Source organism: Numida meleagris, chromosome 13 (assembly GCF_002078875.1).
Source record: "Numida meleagris isolate 19003 breed g44 Domestic line chromosome 13, NumMel1.0, whole genome shotgun sequence".
NCBI classification, from domain to species: Eukaryota; Metazoa; Chordata; class Aves; order Galliformes; family Numididae; genus Numida; species Numida meleagris.
Genome location: NC_034421.1, coordinates 5,823,106 through 5,838,643, shown reverse-complemented (window position 1 = coordinate 5,838,643; position 15,538 = coordinate 5,823,106). Strand labels below are relative to the sequence as shown.

Sequence of the window (15,538 nt, the reverse complement as noted above, 5' to 3'; positions counted from 1 at the left end):
TTAAAATGGTGTTTGCCGGTTGGCTTGCTGGGCTGTGCTACACCACGCTGTCTTTCCCATGCAGGATAAGAGCATCCGCTGGTCCTCAGAATGTCCGTGCTCAGTTTTTGTTGAATTTGGTGAATTTTGGATTTCTGATGGTGGGAGCAGAAGCAGAATGGAGAAGCTGGCTGAGATATCTGTGAACTAAAACGGTCCCCTCTGTTCCTCTGAGAGTTATTTTTCATTTCTTGAGTTGAGGTATTTTGCTCTTAATATTTAAAGAACACCCAGCCTGAGAGTTTTGCTAGAACTGCAAGTTAGAAGTGGCAGCGAAAATCATACGTCTGGGTGAGGAAATCAGAAATTAGGCCATTTGATAATTAAATTAAAACATTTAGATTGTGCTTTATAAACAGTTTTTATGCCAGAAGTTTTGCTCATTACCACTCCTGAGTTGCCATAAATCCCAAGAAGAAAGTTTTTGCTTTGAGAACATTGACACTGAAGAAAATAGCGAAAGAAAAGCCTGCAGACAGTCGGGACAGGAATGGATGCAGGAAAAGCCTCAGCAAGGCATGAGATGTCCCCACGTGTGCCTGTTTCACTGCAGCAATATTTGCGTGCTCCTGGCTCACAGTGAGTGCTGAGCAAAGCATGCAGACCTGAATCTCTCTCCCTGGCATTTGAGTTCTTGCTGTCAGCCCTTCCTACCTGCCAAGGCAGGAGCTCTTCCACTGATAGCTCAATACACCTCCACAACCACATAGTTTGTTAAGCCATTAATGCATCAGACAGCAAGGCATGTGCTTTTGGTGGTAGGGAGTGGTGATTTTGGTTGGTCTGGTACAATTTTGGAGACTGCTGTTTTTCATGCTGATTTGTGCCTCGTTTTCAGGCAGATGCAGTGTGGGGTGGGAGAAGCTCTGGAAGAGCAGGCTCAGGTGGGCCAGCTCCAGGGACTGCCACACAGATATGCTTTGCCTGCTTTGGCTTCCAGACCAAAGAGCTCGGCACAGCACCCTGTATCCACAGCCAGCAGTGGCCAAAACGTAGCGGGAAAGCTAAGTCATGGCTTGAAACAGTGACTGAGCACCTGGTGGGAAGGCAGAACCAACCCAGGGGAGCTCAGGTGCATGCAGTGCACCTGAGTGACTGCATGGGGTGGAGCCAGGATCCACCTTTTCCCAGACCTTATTTAAGGGATGGCAGTGTAGGTAAAGGTATCTTGCTGGAGATCCCTATATACCTGAAGCCTTCTGAAGGTAAGCAGCTTCCTTTTGTTGTGTGCCTACAGCTGTTCATTTGAGCAAATTCTCACTTGCTGTCATTGCTGCGCTTTCCATTGCATTGCACCGAAAGCATCCTTTTTCTTCCTATATATGAAGAAAAAAAGAGGAAGAAGGGCAGAATCTAGTAGCAATCTGCCGGAGCACTTGACATTGACACATAGCAGAAGTATTTTTAGCATCTGAGTGCACTTTTTCTCGGCCACATCATGACACCTGAGACTACTCCTACAACATCAGTCTGAGGGTAATCGTTTTATGACGGCAGAGTGAAGGCAGAGAGGTTAAATGATTTCTTCCCGTCTGCGTAGCACGACAGCAGCAGTCCTGGGAATAAATCTTAGGATCTGCCCACACCTCCCTCTGCTGCACTGGGGGCTGTCAGCACCAGGTCAAGGACTTGCTGCCACTTGTCCCCCTCCTTAGGAGGCCAGATTTGCAAAGTCAAACCTTTGCAAGGAAGGCAGGCAATGCACCGTCTCAGTGACTGTGGCATTCCTAGTGCCCTTTCCAATGTGTCCTGCAGAGATCCCATCCATCATCAAGTGCATCTCAGCACTATACTTCCAAAATAGGCTTGTAGTCTGAGGCTTGGAACATCTCCCATGCACAGTAGTGGCAATTTTAGAGCTGTGACAGGTATGAGGTGACAGAGAGCACCAGGGACACTTCAAAGTGAAGGTGACACATGCATATTTGCCACCTGAACCTCTTCTCCTTGCTAAGCAGAATCTGCACCACTTCATTCCAGGAAAAGCCTCACATAGTCTCCACAGTACAAATGTTCAGAGGCCAAATCTGACCGAACACATCTGTTGGGCAGGACCCTGGGGATCACCTCTTGGAATGGGCAGGGGCTCAGTGTCTTCCTTTGCCAGGGTGCAAAGCTGCCCAAGCTCATCATCCACCTCTGTGCTCACGTCTGTCTTGCAACCCAAAAAGTCACCTGAGGTGTTTGTTCCCCTGTGGCAGGCAGTGAACTGTTGCAGAGAGGTGTAAGCAACTTGCAGAATCAGCTGAATTTTTGGCAAAGAAGTACCCTGAATTGGAGTTCTTTCATTCCCAAAGACCTCTGAATGAGGGTACTAACAGCTGGGGGACTGAGAATAAGCAAAGCAAAGAGTTTAAATCAGATGTCTTAATATTGAGAAGCTGGTCTTTGATGGGAAATCAGTCTCATGAAATGTTTATGGGAGTGGCAATGACACCACTCAGGAACTGTCATGTTAATGACATCCAGGCTGGTTTGCATGGGGTCAGTGCAACAGTTGCTGGGGTTGATTTCATTTTCTCCTTGGCAGTAGCATAAGTGCAAAGCTGCTGGCAGCACTCACCAGTGTTATTGCAGTCTGAAGGCCTCCTGTGGACTGCCTGGGCATTTTAAAATCCTATTCCTGCACAGCCACCACGAATCAAAAGAGCAATTATGGCAAAACGCATTTGTGCTGAGTCTACATCATCCATTGTTAAATAAAAATCACATCTCTCTGTCTTGATTTCACTTTTGGCCACAGACCAAATGCACAGGACAAAGGCAAAGCTGCCCATTTGTCTGGCCATCCTGCCAAGAAGCAAAGCCTACAACTCATCTTCCTGATACCCATAATTAGGCTGAGTTCTTGTCTCAGGATGATGAGTGCTGATGGGAAAGAGGAGTAAAGAGGAGAAAGTTCCTGCCAGGGGTATGGTGCAGAGCACAGGCTGAGCCAGAACAGACCCAGGCCATGAGCAGAAATTGCCAACAGATGTTTGCCTGGTCTTAAATTACATTGCCTGCATGCCTAGAAAAGATAGTGTCTTATAAATAACTGTGCTTTGATGCTCTGTGGACTTGCATATTCAGGTCCCACCACTAGGCACGTATGTGTTAGTCAGAACTAGCTGGAAATGGACTGTGGGTGGAATTTTTTTGTCGTGTCCAGCAGTGGGGTGTTGTCAGCTCTTCCTGGGAAGTTTTGGTGGACTGTGGAAGAATGACTCCTCCTTTCTGTTCTGTACGAGGAAGCCTGGGAAAGCACCGTACTTCTGGAGAAAAAGGGAGGAAGGTTTTGGACGCTGATGTGTTTCAGCAAAAGCCCAAATTCTCCTTGAAAAGCAGACATATTTACCACGAATATGTGGGAGATGCAAGCTGTGCAGCAGCACTCCCTCAGCCCCAGTGCCTGGAGAGCCAGCATGGCTTTCTCCTTCCCCAGGCTGCCCCAAGCTCTTCCCTCACCAGCCTGCAGATCTCTGCTTCCTTCCCATGCATGCTGCAGCTTGGCTGAGCACTAATGGGGCTGTTTGCTACCCGTAACAAACTCCTAATGAGCTGCTGCCCATTTCAGACCACAAGGTGTCCTGTCTTTGCTGCTGCCCATGAGTAGTGCTTTCTGCATTTTGTACATGGAGAAAAACACGTGTCATCTAACATTCTGGGGAGGGAAAAGGGAGACAGTGCAACTCGCCCATGGACTAACCTGAATCATTCTGCATTGCAATTTAACGTGATGGAAAGCTGCAATTAGCTCTAATTAGGGCAGCCTCATTGCCTCATGAAGAGCAGATCTGCTGTCAGTTCTGTTTTCTTCCCTTTTCATGACACAGGCTTGCAATTCAGCAGCTTAATACTCCCAGCATGACATCCCCCCACATACCATTGAAGAATGGGCACTGAGGATTTATAGTAACATGCTGCAGTGCCCTGAGGTAGGGGTGCATTTATTCACTCAGAACAAGAAATCAGAGCATAACGACCGAGGAAGCAGGATGTGCCCAGGGTGATGTGGTCCCCTAGCAGGGCTGGGGTTAAATGTCCTTCACCTGGCTTCGGGGTAGGGAACACTGGTCCAGACATTGCAAATTGAGCATTATTCACTGCTATGTGTTGTGAGGAGTCTCCCTGATGTTTCTGAGAACAGCTGCTGAAAGGGAGAAAAACAGAAGTTTTTATGAAGTGTATCATCTGTTAAATTTTTTCTTAGTCAATGAACATCACTGGGTTTCCTGGAAAGAGAATTAGGACCCCTTTCACCTTGTCTTGTAGTCTGATCCCTTTGCAAATGGTTTTGTCTGTGGATGAAGCATGTAAGCAGCACCTGCCTTAGGATGAGTGAAGATTTCTCTCCTCTGTCTTGGAATAACAGCCTTGGGATAACAGCTAGGGTTGCCGTGCTCTGTACTTGGGTCAATGGAGCAAAGTGAATCATCCTCATCTGCGATGCGCTGTACTCAATGAGCAGAGATGCTCTCTTCTTGTAATTAAATGTAATTTCTCAGTTGCCCTAGAGAATACAGAAACTCACCTCATTAGTGCAGTCAGTCTTTTGCCAACACCAGGAAGGGTTTTATTTTATATCTCTGTTGCACAGGATACTGAGTACAGACCGATGCCATTTTGGGTCATGCTATTGAGTGAAGAAAATCTCTATTAAAGCAGATGGATTCACATCAGTGGACACTTTGAATTCTTTTCCTGAAATCAATCATCTTTAGGGATTTATACAGCTCTTGTTATGAGAATGTCAAAGCCTCTCCAAATCATGTTGTATCTACCTGCACGCTTAGGACTTGGTTGTGAGCTGGATTCACCCACACAGGAAATTCCCCCCCATTTGCTGTTCATTCTGAAGCAAAAAGGGTTGTACGTAAAGAAATGCTGAGGCTCGAATGCAATGCTGCATGCAACTTAATGGTTCCATAAAATATTGTGCGTAAGATGAAGCCGTTTCATCTTGAAACAATAATGATTATAATAAAAATATTCCTTCCAGGAAGGGTCGGGAGAGGATGTTTCAGTGCCTTCCTCTGCAGGCAATGCCAAGGGAAGGCAATGCCAGAGTAATGACCTTGGTGGTAGCGGGGCTCTGGGATCCCCAGGGGTAAAACAACAATATCCCACCTACACCACCTCAGGGTGAGAACATGAGCAGCAGAGAGGCCAGATGAGATGCTGGGAACAAGCATGTGTCAACGTGGTTAATGGCTTATTGATGGGCTTACAGCTTTTCCTTCCATCATTAACATGCGAGACCTAAGTTTAGATTTTTACTAATTTGTTTGTTCCTAGCTGTTCAATAGATCTTTCTGGCAAACATGCTTCAATCTCTGCGTTGTTCACAAGCATGCTCGCTAAATGTATTGCTGTCCACTTAATGAATTCCAGTTGTTCATTAGCACACCTATCGCGTGATATTACTTCTGCTTCCTGAATGGACGCAATAAAATAGATACATTAGATAAAAAGTAAATTTAAAAAAAAAAAAAGACAACAGGTGGGGAAAAATAGTTTTAATGGTATTTTCAGGAGGAAGGTGTGAAAAACAGGTGGGCAATGGTTTCCTGTGCGAAGGTGGAGGAGTGGACACTAATGAAACAGCAGGAAAGCATGGACCAAAGCCATAACCCTGCATTGGGATGAGTCAGAAACAGGAGAAAGAGATTACGCTGCAGCGTGCACGTCCCTAGTGAAGGCTCGAGCTGCTCTGCAGAGCCTGTATCAGCCTGCACTGTCACGCTCCCTGTGTAAGCCTCAGTTGCAGTGTAAGCTCGTATCTGCAGCTGAGTGGAACGGAAAGCACAACTCCTGTTTCCCCATGGAGCTTTTAGGATTTCAAGTGATCTCCCACCCTGCACTTGACAGATGATTAATAGAGTATCTTACATTTTTTTTGTGAAATATAGCCACAAATCTTTCTAATTTTGGTGTAGCTTACACTCTGTATTGAGATTAAATTTTATTTCCCTAGAAAATTACTTCTATTTCACTGTGGAGATTGAATTCAGGCAGAAAAACATAAACCCCGTGTTGCATCCCTCCCCAGATGTCAGGATGGCTGCTTGGACAGCTCACTCCCATTCTGTCCCTTGGAAAATGATCAAGATAGGGTATTTGGACTCAGATTCTTCCTGCCATCCATGTCTCTTGACAAATCACGTTTTGCAGTCAAGATCTATTAATTATATACGTAGTTTCAAATAAACTCACTCAAGTGCCACTATAGGATTCCTGGCAGATGTGGGATCTATCCCATCTCCATGGAGCCTCCACTCACCCAGCAGGTGAGTGAGCTGGGACCTCAGGCTGAGGAGCACTGAGCACTTTGACTCTCGCGTGAATGTGTTTGGAAAGTATTTTCAGTTCCGCAGAGCACCTTGTAATTGAATCAGATAAATACATGGAAGGCACTGTGATTTTCAGGTGCCGCTGAGCGCCAGTTGTATGATTACAGCAAATCTTTCAGCTCCTCTGAGCTCGCTGACAGTGACTTATATCGGTATTTGTACGAGCTGCTGTCTATGATGGAGGAGCTCACAGGGCAATAAACAGGATAAAAAGCCAGGCTGAAGAATTTGATTACTGTAAAATCCATTTATTTCAAGTACACCAGTTATTTCTATTATGGGACATTTTAGAAATAATTCTGCATCTTGAAGTAGTTTAAAAAAGATTAATTTTCAAAGGGAAAAACCTTTCTTAGATCCATTTTATCTGCTTCTCGGATAAAGCGTGAAATTAGGAGCTTATCCTACAATCACTAAAATCGACGGCAGGTCTTTCCCTTGACTTCAGTGGGTTATAAATGAAGCTGGACGTGAATAGCTGAGCAGTGCCGCTGTGATGGCTGATGCGTGGAGTGATGGGGCTGCAGACACGTGCTGCCAGTGAGCATAGAGGTGTCACCTGTCAAGTGAGAGCTTCACTGGGCTCAGTGGTGGAGAGCCCACCTGGGGGCTTCAGAGCTCACCCGAGAGCTTTCTGGATGGCTGGGAGGCAATAGATGTGTTCTCCCAACAGGAGTTTCTGTTTCGCTGTATCCTTCCTTTTCTAACGCAAAGCTCTTGCTTCTGCTGAATCTATGAAATTTTTTGGACTGAATTTCCAGTATTAACCCTGCAAAGAGCTGGTGTTTGTTCATGTTAAACCAGAAGCCCTCTTTACTGCTCATGGACTAAAATTCCCCTGGATTTTTGATTCTCTTCATTTCTCTATTGTTCTCTCTGTTGGACTGACCCTTCTGCTCGCTCCATTCAGTGTACTTGTTTTTCAGCAGCTGCCTGGAAATGTTCACAGAGAACCCACAAATAACCTCAGTGCATCAAATAACACTTCTACGGGCTATTTGAGAAATAAATCAGAAGTAAAACAATCAAGAGGTGGCAATTAATAAAACATAAACAATTATCTTCCTCCTAAATGGGTTTTGTTACGCTTTTAGAAAGTGAAAAACATGGGGGCCTTTGCTCTAACCACATATCTGATGTGCTGGGTTATGTTGTATACGTAGTCAGACTGCTGTCCTTGCTGTTGCAGTGGAATTCATTCTGGTTGCCTGTCAAGGAAGAAAAAGCTACAATTACTTTCCAACTGCTGCAAGTGTCCTGATCTGTATGCGTAAGAGAGAGTCCCATATAAGCAGGTCAGAATAATTATTACTGCCTGGAAGGGCTGTCAGACCTAGGTCCCTGACAATACCACTGCTTCAGATCCTCTTGCAAATCCAAAGAACTGGTAAAAATATTTTCCTGGGGCAGCAACAATATGTGCTGCTGATTCTCCCACCCCAGACCCTTTGGGATTTCCACGGGGTGATGTAAGAGCCCACGTGTGCACCAGTGTCAACATGGGCAGATCAGTCGGATTTGGGCTCTGTGGTTCCCATACAGAGTGAGACACCCACTGCACCTCCCCTTTGTAATTAACTGCCTCTAACTGGGCAAAACACTTCATTTCTGGTAAAATTAAGAATGGTGCAGGGTCTGATCCCTGGCTGGATGGCCTTGCTTCTTGGAAGTCAGTCTGTAGCATTGGTCTGCAGCAGTGGAGATCTGTCTTGTGATGGGCTGACTTCAGATTAGCGAAGATGCGTCTGCTGAGTGTGCTGCTGAAGGCATCTCATTTAATTCAGGGGTTTAATTTAGCTTTTGAGTTTAACTGATCAAAGGACAAAGCGAAGCTGAGCAGGATCACATTTAGCGTGGAAAGAACAATTGATTCTATTAGGTAGATTTAGAGATAAAATGACTGGTTTTTTTTCCAAAGAGAGCACAGCCACCCATCCATTGCGTTTAACCTTAATTTATTAATGCACTTCCTCTTTCCTCAGAAGCACTAAAATTCCTCTGCCCTGCCGTCACCTCCTGCGGGTTGGGCACCATCTGCGTGCTTCAAATCTGTTTCCACGATGCTGATGTGAAAGCTGCCCCATCAGCGGGCCCGGTGTAACGAGCTCTGCACAATGAGGCATGGGCCTGGGCTCAGAATTCAGAATCCCAGATTAGGGCATCTCAATTAAAAAAAAAAACAAAAACAAAAACAAAAAAAAACAAAAAACATTTACTTTTCATTGTTGGGAAGAAGAGCATCGTTCAGATTAGCATTCGGGCCTTGTGTAAGAGCAGGGAGAATAATTGCAGATAGTTAATCTATTCAAACTTAATTCCTATTCCTAATTACTTGCAAATAATATAATCTATATAAATCTCACTTAAAGAGGCAGAGGGGATATTATTTTTAATGGTCTGACACGGGGGAGGACTGGGCTAGTAACAAACTCTTCAGCCCTCGCCTTGCCCCAGGCACCAGCTGCAAGCTTTGCCCAGCTGCAGAGCATCAGCAAAACCTTGTGGATTAGATGAGTAAATCCCATGCACCCACTACAGACTTAAGCCAGCCAGTTCTGTAGTAATTAAAACCAATTTGGTTAAATGCTTTCCCCCTAGGTGCCTGTTTTTGTTACGTTTGGAAACCAGGGGCCAAATGAAGGACTCAAGTACTGCTCTGGTACATGGCTCATGCAGGATTTGCAGCCTTTGCTGTAAAGAATTTATGCTCTAAAAGAAGGGAAAGAAGGAAGGAGAAACAACCTGGCTTGCCTGTGGCTGACAAACTGGCATTCAGCAGGAGGAGGAGGTGAGCCCTGGTACCCACAGCACTGTCCCTGCTGCCCTGAGCTACTCACTCCTGTGTTGGTGTAGAGTTTTCTAGCATGCGTCCCATTTGTCACTGCTTGTCCTGGTAGGCTTTCTTTATTACACCAGCTCAAAGCTTCTCTCTCTCCTTCTGATCTAATCTAAAATAATTATTACAATCTGAAAAATTGTGCCTGTCTTCCTGGGAATTAAATATTTGAACTCTCAGACAAATGGGCCTTGCTTGTTTCTGTTAAAGGTTCTTGCTCACAAATGTCACAGTAGCTTAAATGTACCTTGAAAAATAATCTCATTTCTGGTTACTTTACTTTTCATTCCATTTTACCTCCCTATAAATTACCCGCAGTAATTCAATCAGAGGGCTTGACACCGTGGCTCCCGAGGGGACAGCTGGGAAAACAACTGTCACCTCCAGCGGGGTGACAGAAATAGTTTGGTGTGAGAAGTTGAAAGGGACGAACGTCCCCTGTTTGGCCACGCATGGTGGGATGCTCCTTGGTTTCCTTGGGACCGTGGCTGGTTTAACAGCATCTTTCTTGCTGGGAAGTCAACCTCCTGCCACTGATGGTCACACAGAAATGTCAGCACGTTGCAATGGTCCTGAAGTCAGCATATTTGGATAAGTGCAGCTGGCAGCTTTCAGATGGGGTTGGGAGGAACCAAGGGATGGAGCAGTCCCTGCAGTTCCCATCCACTGTTGAGGCTGCACTGCTCTGAAGGACGGTGCTGGAACTGGCTCAGTGAGCGCAGCCCGGAGCCTGAGTGAGATATGACATCTGAATCTCTCCATAAACCACAGCTGGAAAGTCTCTACTTCAGTCAGAATGGACATGGTGCACTGCTTTCAGCTTAGAAAAATCAAATTGCCACTGTCTTGAAGTGGAAAGTGTGCTACTGTGGCCTGATGTGTTCATTTAGGGCATCTCAGCGTACAGCACCTCATTACTGACCACATCTCCTGGATGTGGCTGTTTGCTTCATTTTGAAGGATGCTGTTCAGCCTTCTGGAAGCTCCCATTGCCAGATTGGTCCAGGCAGCTCAGCTGCTGCTCCTCTGTGGATGGGAACAGAAGAGGAAAGGGTCTCCAGCAGGGAGCTTGTGGACTGAAAGCCTCATGAAACCCAAAACTTAAGAGAAGTCCCTCATTAGAAGAGATTTTGCAAATGGTAACGCTGCACTGTTTCAATCAGTTCATTTGACGCCCACTCATTTTGAAGTAATTTATCACAATTAAGATAGGCGTTGTAACACCATGTTGAAAACTCTAGCAAATTACATACTATTATGCCATTCAGTGATGTTTGCAAGCCTACTTCTTTTTCTTTTATATAAAAGATCAACATTTACATAAATCCTTATTGCTGAGCCCAGAGCCCATCTCTCATGGAAGGAGGGGCTGCAGGGTTGCACTGCTGGTCCTGGGGTGCAGGCCTGGGATCTGGGAGCTGCAGTAGGGTTGTTGCCCAGCATCACTTGGGTCACTGCCTCTGAATGCCTCAGCCCCAGCCCTGAGGGCCCAGTCTGGCACTGGAGGTTGTGCTTACATCATGTCCCATCCAGCTCCAGGGGGAAACTGAATCTGATGCACTCCAGGGCTGCTGCCAGCCATATAAAAGCCAGGGCAGAAACAACCTGATTCATCTCCAGTGCTGTTTCTGTGTTCATGCGCCCAGGAGCCTTGCTTTTCCACTAGCGATAAGAAAATCCTCCTGTTTCTTGAACCAGGGGATGTTCTGGGGGGCTGAAGTGAGGAGGTCAAATGATTTCTGCTAAATCAACCAAAGCTGCAGCTCCCCAGACAGCCAGAGCGAGCAGAGCAACGCTGACGGCTGTTGGGATGTTTCAGTCTGCATTTTCCAGAGGAAATATTTCCATCGTGAAATTTACCAGGCATTATTTTTTAAGTAGTGGGGTCAAAAAGGATCAGGATCAGTAAGCAAAGCGAAGCGCTTCAGTGCAGGTCCCACAACGCGCCCTGCTTGAGTTGTCAAGCAATGTATTTCCTCGCCAAACTTTCATTTCACTGAGGCGAATACACCACGAAAAAGAAGTCTCAAAGCAGCAGAGGATGACAAATGGGTTTGGATTATTTTTTCCCCCGCCAGTTTTTCCATCTTCTTCTTGTTATTAATGAAAGGCCCCGGTTCCCCCCTCTGCGGCCCCACCTTCCATGCCCCAGTGGTTGGGACTATGGGGCAGGACCGGTGCTGATGCTAAGAGAGGTAGCACAAAATCTTGCATGATGTTTTTCCTCTCCCTTCCTGGAAAAATTTGTAAAATGCTCCTTGAAAAGAAGACAAAATAAGTGCATCCTGGGGTCTTTTCAAGCTCTAAAGCAGCTCTTTTCTTTAACTATGAACAATAAGGACAAACGACAGCTGGACTTGCAAGTGGTTGCAGTTCTGGGGTTTGTTTTTCCCTCAGTGCAATGGCTCTCCATCCAGCAGGACTGAACACAACGAGGGTGGATAGATGGGGACAGCAGCATCCCAGCTGCCCCGTGCCACCAAAGCTCTGCAGCTCGGCACTTGCCTCCGTGAGCTGCCAAGGAGAAAAATGTAACTCTTGTTCGGTGCCATCAGCAGACAAACAATTTGTAAAAGACAATCTTCCTGACAGATCATACTCCTTTTCCTGCATGAAAACAACTTGTGGGCTTCTCTTTCCACCTTCGCCAAGCTTTTGTTTATCCCAAGTGCTGTCGATGAGCTGAGTGGATTTCAGCGCAGCAATTCAAGGATGAAAATAGAAAACTGCACAGGTTTGAGCTTTGCAGGTGGCTCCAACCCTGAGCAAATGCCCCAGCTCACTTCTTTGCCTTTCTGCAGAGCTCAGCCCCAGCTCTGTGGGCAAACAGCTCAAGGTCTTGCTCCCAGAGGCCCAATTTTGGCTAATCTCATCCTAGGAGAGAATTGCAGAGGTTTTGGTGACTTTTGATGCCTTCTTATCTGTGCAGGAGATGCCCCAGAGCAGCCTCAGGTGGCTTCAGACCTCAGCAACGTGCTCAGAATTCTTCCTCTGGAGACTGATGCTTTTCTGTGAGATAAGAAAGTGATTATTTGGGGGCACAAAGGGAGCTGAGCATTCATCACCATGAAAAGTCACATCTGGATCCATCATCTGAGCCAGGCGCCAGGAGTGAGGACCAGATGCTTTAGGAAGCATCACTCCTGTCTTAGAGTTTACATTTCCCAGAGCCACAGGAGTTATTTGGTTCAGACTTTGGGTGGAAGTCCAGCTCTTGCTTTCTTTGCTGTGGAAGGTGTTAGCAGTAGTTCAGATTAAAAAAAAAACAACCAACCTTTTTTCCTGCCAAATGGAGTGTTTTGGATCTTAAAGGAAAAGACAGTTGGGAGCATGCACGGATCTCCATCTCCTATGTTAAACCCAGTTCAAAGGGTACAGAGATGGAGCGGGCACACCAGCGCTGGCAGCTAAAGGGGACTTGAAAACAGCCGCTGCAAAAACCCAGTTCTGGGAAATCCCAGGGCTGACATTTATTTACATAAAACATATAATTGAAATGTCAGAAGAGAACAATTAAAAGCATCAACTGACATTAATGTTAATGAAAGCAGCACCGTGACTATCTGGTTTCTGTGAAAAGGAAAGATTGGTTTGGGCTGCTTTTCCCTTTCCATTAATTCCCTTAATCTGCTCTCAGCACACCGAGCATTCTGATCTGCTAAATACAACGTGCCTCCAGCAGCTCAATAGATCTTCCTTCAGCAGCGCGGCGAAGCTCTCACGCTTCTTGCTGTCAGCTTTCTGCACTGGAAGTGACACTTTCCTGTGGATGTTTTTTTTTTTTTCATTTTTTTTACAGAACATGATGGGAACCAGTGTGATGCCCCACGGGACATCCCATCCCCCGCAGCCCCGAGCAGTCTGCTTGCTCTGTGGTGTTATTGCACACCGTGCACCAGAGCCCCCCCATCATTAGCCCCTCTCTGTGTGCTGTCACGGGGGTCTCAATGGGCTGACCATAGGACAGCAGCAATTGGGACAAAAGCGGGTGTTTCCCACAAAAGTTTTGGTTCATCACAGCACGCAGCGAGCTGCCAGAACGTGGCAGTCATCAGAGCTGGCAACCAGTGGCAGAAAATGTATTTGTAAGAGGGAATTTCGGAGCAGATGCGAAGCATTTAAATATAGGCTTCTTAGTTTAATTTAAATGCTGGTTTAGGGGGAAACCTATGGGATGCATTTGCCTCTGAGTGCATACGCACATCTTCTGCTGCGATGCAAACTGGAATTAGGAATGTGTGTGTGCGTGTGTGTGATCGTAGAGGCTTGGTGCTCAGTTTTCAGCAGGATGCTCCATCGCAGGCGTTGCCTCCCAGTGCTTCCCTTCTCTCAGCCTCTGTGTACTCCTGTGGGGCAGCATTTGGGTCACAAAGAGGTGAGAGCTGTGACAAATCCATGCAACTTCAGAACAAGAATTCTCTCCCACCTGCCTTCAGAGATGTGCCCAGCCTGTGCAGGTTAGGACACTCTCTCTGGCCACTTCTTGATAAAGAATCTTGGGAAATGTAATTTCATTGCTAAGTGAAGTTACTTCCAAATGTTTCTACTTTCTCAATGTGTGTGTTTTGTTTTGTTTTTGGTGACAGTTTTCACATTGCAGGGACCGTATTAGAAGAAAGACACTGAAATAGTCCCTGCAGTGGGGCAGCACCTTCCCAGTGCCAGCTGGAGCAGATATCCAATATCCAGCAAAGTAATTGATTCCTGGGGATTTCAGTGGGGAAGAACTAAGCCCACGTTTAAGTACACTGCAGATAAGACCACATAAAGCAACAGATGTACTCACACTAGAGGGAGCACAAATTGTAGGGAGGATGGATCCTTGCGCTTCAGGGCTGAGCTCAGGGCAGTGGTGCTCCTGCTGCTCTGGGGATGCTGTGGGGTCAGGGGGTGCCTGGGCTGGGTGTGAGCAGGGGAGGCAGGGATCAGGCACCAGGAGCTCAGGGTGCAGTGTTGGAGATGGGCTTGTTGGCGCCTGCCTGCTCTGCCACGGGTTTGGCTGGGGGAAGCATTGGATCTGCCTGCCTATGCTTCTTTATTTTTTTGAAGGAGACAGCTGTGTATGGGTTTGCATCACCAGCTCCAGAGACACAGAGAGCTTGTAAAAGCCACTCTTGCCTGTAAAGTAAATCGAGCGTGTAACAGCTCCAGTCACCAAATCGTGTTGGCAGCCGGCTCGGGGCGTGCAGGAGGATGGCAGGTTGAATCTTTCCCAGCAGGATTCTCCGGGGAGGATGTGCAGATCCTAGGAAGTTTCCATTCAAGATGTACAGGTCCCATGATGCAGGAAGCAATAATCAGAAATTAAGTAAACGTTTGAGCTTGCTCACTCAGCTTTACCATTACACAGCATAAGCTGGGCTGTGCAGGTGAAGCTCAGCCTTCCTGGCAGGGACTTCACTAAGTTCTCTGGAAGTATTCTCAGCCTTGGTCCATCATTTGGTGCAAAGCCTCCGCTGGGTCAGCACTGATCCCCATGCTCGAGGCAGCACAGTTTTTAATGGTCACCCACTGCCAGATTTCTAGACAAGCAAGCGTTGTGCCTATGCAGAAGAGGTCTCCTGGACTTTTGCAGAAAGCACAGAGCAGTTTTGCAACCAAAATGGCCTTCACAGAAATAAATTGGACTTTGCAGAATCAGATAGATGCATGCAGGCCCACATTAATCTTTTGCACGTTTGAACCCATTCAGATTTTAAAAGCCTCTTCTATGAAGAGCTCATACACTGCAGCAATCATAAAAATGATCTTCTATATACAAGGCCCTACGGCAATCATTAATCATGAGCCCATATCTGAATGAGGCACTCCATCATTATGGGCTGAGTGAGGGAAATGGAAATGCAGCCAGGGACTTTGGTGGATTTCACTTTACCCTCTGAGTGAACCGGCTCTGCACTGGGTTGCAGACCAGTCTCCTCCTTTGGGAGGGGCAGTGATGGATGAAGTTGGGCACATTGGAGCCCTTCAGCCCCTGGGAGGTTCTAGATTCAACCGAAGAAGCTGAGGGATAACAATTCTCCACCTTTTTGCTGCTCATCCTTCAGCCATGGATCCAAACCCAACAGCTGATTTGCAGAACAGGGTAGTTTAACTGGCATGATGTTTACAGCTCTTGAAATACATTTACAGAAACTTGAGAGCTCTTTCCCAGCTGCAGCCTGTGCCTGGCTCACATGGAGTGGAGCTGCACAGCTTTCCCTTAGCATGGAAGGCTACTGGCAGTATTTTGAATTTTTAAAGGATGAAACAATGTAGGTTTCTAAGAAGCAAGTCTGGATTTTCTCCCCATTTTCAGAGTTATTTCCTTTCTGGAAGTTTTGTTTTACAA

The 15,538-nt window shown here is 46.4% G+C and overlaps 1 long non-coding RNA gene across 2 annotated transcripts; it reads left to right on the top strand.

Annotated features, from left to right (window-relative positions):
- Positions 1,218-13,287, top strand: LOC110406138. Of its 2 annotated transcripts, XR_002443290.1 has the most exons (4): positions 1,218-1,244; positions 7,561-7,666; positions 9,000-9,159; positions 9,526-13,287. It is a non-coding gene; the product is annotated as an uncharacterized LOC110406138 (long non-coding RNA). The 2 variants fall into 2 exon arrangements; XR_002443291.1 differs by lacking the exon at positions 7,561-7,666.